The sequence below is a fragment of the Poecilia reticulata genome, linkage group LG14, assembly GCF_000633615.1.
Source record: "Poecilia reticulata strain Guanapo linkage group LG14, Guppy_female_1.0+MT, whole genome shotgun sequence".
NCBI classification, from domain to species: Eukaryota; Metazoa; Chordata; class Actinopteri; order Cyprinodontiformes; family Poeciliidae; genus Poecilia; species Poecilia reticulata.
The window spans coordinates 13,516,337-13,519,794 of record NC_024344.1 but is presented as its reverse complement, the minus strand read 5'-3'; the positions used below and the strand labels follow the sequence as shown (position 1 = coordinate 13,519,794).

Genomic DNA, 3,458 nt, shown 5'->3' with positions numbered 1-3,458 from the left:
TAAAAACGAACCTGCCCTCACACTAGAGCCGGTGAACAGCGTCCGGACAGCCCTTTCTGATCTGTACCTGGAGCAGCTCCTGCAAAACAAACCAAAATCTGACAAGGTAAGATGTCTGCCTTATTTAGTGCGTCTCCCCCTCTATTTTGTTTTAAGTGTTTGCTTCCGGGTAGCAGATTATGGGGTGCTCATTGTTGCCTGTAACTTTGTAAAATAACAACATGGTCTTTCTAGCTGTGTTTATAACCGCGGGGTTGGTTATGAACACCATCATTTTTGAAATAAGAACTTCAAGTGTCTTTTTTTTTTTGTCAAATCAGCAGGTCTTTGTCAGCAACCGTTGCACTTTTCCAGTCTGTCAACCTTATTTTAGACTCCAGAAGACACTTGATTGGCGATTTCACTTCTGCATTTTACGCCAAACTGCGTCCAAATACAGCTGACAAGTGTGTATTTCTGGCTGCGATCATAGGACAGTGAGTAAGCAGTTGAGGTTATAATAAACTGTTGCATGCTAAACAATTCAAATGATCACCAATAGACCTCTTGTATTTTTCTTYTTTTTTTTTTACATTCTACATTTTGTACAATTTGCTACCCAMTTGCTCTTTGCTTTGTTCAGWTTGTTGCGTAAACTTTCCCACAGGCTTGGATCAGGAATTAGCTTCAGCAGTCAGGTGAAGCCAGACTGTCGGGTTGTTTACTTCATCAAGCTGCTCCAGCCTGTTTTTCTGTTGTAAGAACAATAATTTTGACTCAAGTCAAATGTCCAGGGAGCAAAATGGAGGGGATTTGGACATATACTAAACAGGTCATTGTTGCAGAATATCTCTTAAAAACTTGAAAGGTCAGCACTAGTGAGATAGCGAGGGGAAGGGAGGAAACGTCTTTCCTCATATCAGCAGTTTGCCACTCCAATCACACCACTTTGTCCTTGGGTCCAGTGCAGGTTGGTTAAATCACTGTCTCCCAGTGAGGTCGCGTTATCTTAACAGTAGGGGATGCCTGTTTAATGAAAAGGGGAACTGCCTATARCTTGCGTTTCTTGTTGAGGACATGCCCTGTCCTGCTCTGTTTTCTGTGATGTCGTCAGTATGTCCATCGGGGGTGTTTGCTTTCAGCTCTATCACAAATCCTGTAAATCACATGGTTAAAGGAAAGATGGCCGTCAAGCAGAACAAAGTGAGAACCGAACGCCCTGTTTGAACGTCAACAACCCTTGAGGCTGCTGCTGAACCCCCCCCACCCCCCCACCCCAGTGTTTGTTCCAAGGAACTGTTATTTTTGTGCTTTTGTTTAAACTGTTATTGGGGTCGTAACAGTTTAAACTTTAGTGACCATAAAGTGGACACTTTGAGGAATCAGTGGAAAACGGCTCCACTCTTGGCAGAAAATGAGGTAAATGGATCCAGATTAAAGCTGTTTCTTGATCGAAACTGTTTGGTCCTGACTGTCGACTGTCTTTTCGGAAAAGGAAAAATCTTATCTAACCTACAACACATCCTGAGTGATGCAAGTGCAACAGTGAGGTTTTTAAATTGAATTATGAGGGGGCACAGAGATGTCAGTTTAGCTGCCAAAGAGCAAGAGAGAGCAAGACTTATAGCAGATAACAGGAAGGCTGTTTCTGTTATCTGTGTGGTAGAAACCTCGTTTTATACTKTGGAACTTTCAGCCTCTGTTTATCATGTAAGGTGCTGGATTTGGAAGCGTTTTGTGATAATTAAAGTAATGATCAGAGGAGTTCACATAAACATTGGCCTTTCCGGTTAGCTATGGTATCAAAATGATAGGACACATTGGGCTTTTAAATTCTTCCTTTTCACATGTAAATCATTCACTTTTGGTCTACATAAAGTAGAACTGTAATGCTTTAGTCTGACTTCTTCATTATTGTAGCTCCACAGACCGCTGAGGAGCGTTTTAGAGTCTGCTTTTGTTTGTCCTGTGTCTCCATGCCCAAAAAGTGGCATTCAAGTTCAGCAAGGATCTTGTCAACCTTACTCCCCCGGCCCCCCTTTTTYCTTTTCTACAATGAAAAAAAAAAAGGAAGGGAAAACATAATTTTTCATAAATTAGTGCTATGTATACCAACATTTTAATGTTTCAAGGTCTCAACAATCTTCCCTTTTGTTCATTAATTTCATGAGATACCAGAGAAAATGTCTGACGTGAGACTTCTAGAGGAGCCCTGCCCCTCCTCCACCTGTTGCTGCGCACTGCAACTGGCTGAAGGAAAGCTTACTAACGTTTTATTGGCCAGAACTTGGAAATAAATTCAGGAGTAACAGAAACAAGATGCAAAATTTGTTAAAACAAGAACCTTTGTCGTTACAACTAGACACGTTTTATGTCTCATTATAACGACAAAGTTTTTAGTTTTGACAAGATAAAAATACACTCCTCTGACTGATTACGACTTTGTCTCTATGACTCTCCTCCTCACCCKGTGTCTTYTAGATGACMCTTAAAAATCCTCTGTTTCTCTGTTATGACCTTTCTTTATTAAGAGAAGATATTTTGGTTTAGCTGAGTTATAAATCCTGTTATAACAAGCCCTTGAATGCTTTCTCGTTTTAATGAGTTTTACTTTTCGTTGCACTGAGAAAATATTCTCGTTTAAATGAAATGCTGCTCCTGAAGTTATTTCCAAGCTCTGGCAGTTAAATGCTTCCGTAAAAGCTGATGGTTCCACAATACGAACCTTTAAAGCAGGGGTGGCCAAAGTCGGTCCTGGAGGGCCGGCGTCCTGCATGTTTTAGTCCTCTCCCTGGTTCAACGCACCTGGATCAAATGATAGCTCATTAGAAGGCCTAAGGAACATTGACAAGCTGAAAAGGTTGTTACCACCACCAGGGAGAGAACTAAAACTTGCAGGACGCCGGCCCTCGAGGACCGACTTTGGACACCCCTGCTTTAAAGCAAAAATCTAGAACATGAACCAGTTGTTCCATTTAAAACTAAAGCTATCCCAATTTTAAATTCTSACACATGGACTTAAGCAAAAGTACAAAATAAAAACACAACCGCAAAATGCTTGTTGCCATGAATATTATTGTTTTCTTTGCTGATGTTAGTAGGATAATTAGTCGGGCTATTTGCTTAGCCAGCAAGTCAACCYTTTGACTTTGAGTTTCCACACCATGACCTAAAAGCAGAACTAGATTTTTATTTTTTATTTTTTTGAAAGCGAGGGAAAAGTGTGGTTGTTTATAATGAGCTGAGCAGCAGTTCACAGCAACAGGTCGGGGAGGGACAGTGTCACATTAGTATCCTCCACACAATCATGCGTTGAGTTGGAACGGACTCGGCTTGTGCAGCTTGTTTAGCTCCAGTTGTTTTAGCTCTGTGAGGCTAAACAAAGTGAGCAGGGAGGACTTTATTAGTTTAGCCCCTCAGGATGTTTACGGCGACACAGAGGATGTAACTTCATCTGCCAAGCGTCGGATCTCTTCCTG

The 3,458-nt window shown here is 41.4% G+C and overlaps 1 protein-coding gene across 1 annotated transcript in view; it reads left to right on the top strand.

Moving 5' to 3' along the window:
- The first annotated feature begins 6 nt into the window (after positions 1-6).
- The window catches only part of mpp1 (MAGUK p55 scaffold protein 1), a 20,212-nt gene continuing 16,760 nt past the window's right edge, over positions 7-3,458 (top strand). Inside the window, exon 1 of the mRNA XM_017308509.1 lies at positions 7-106. The gene's annotated coding sequence lies outside the window, so the exon portion shown is untranslated. The remainder of the gene's footprint in view (positions 107-3,458) is intronic.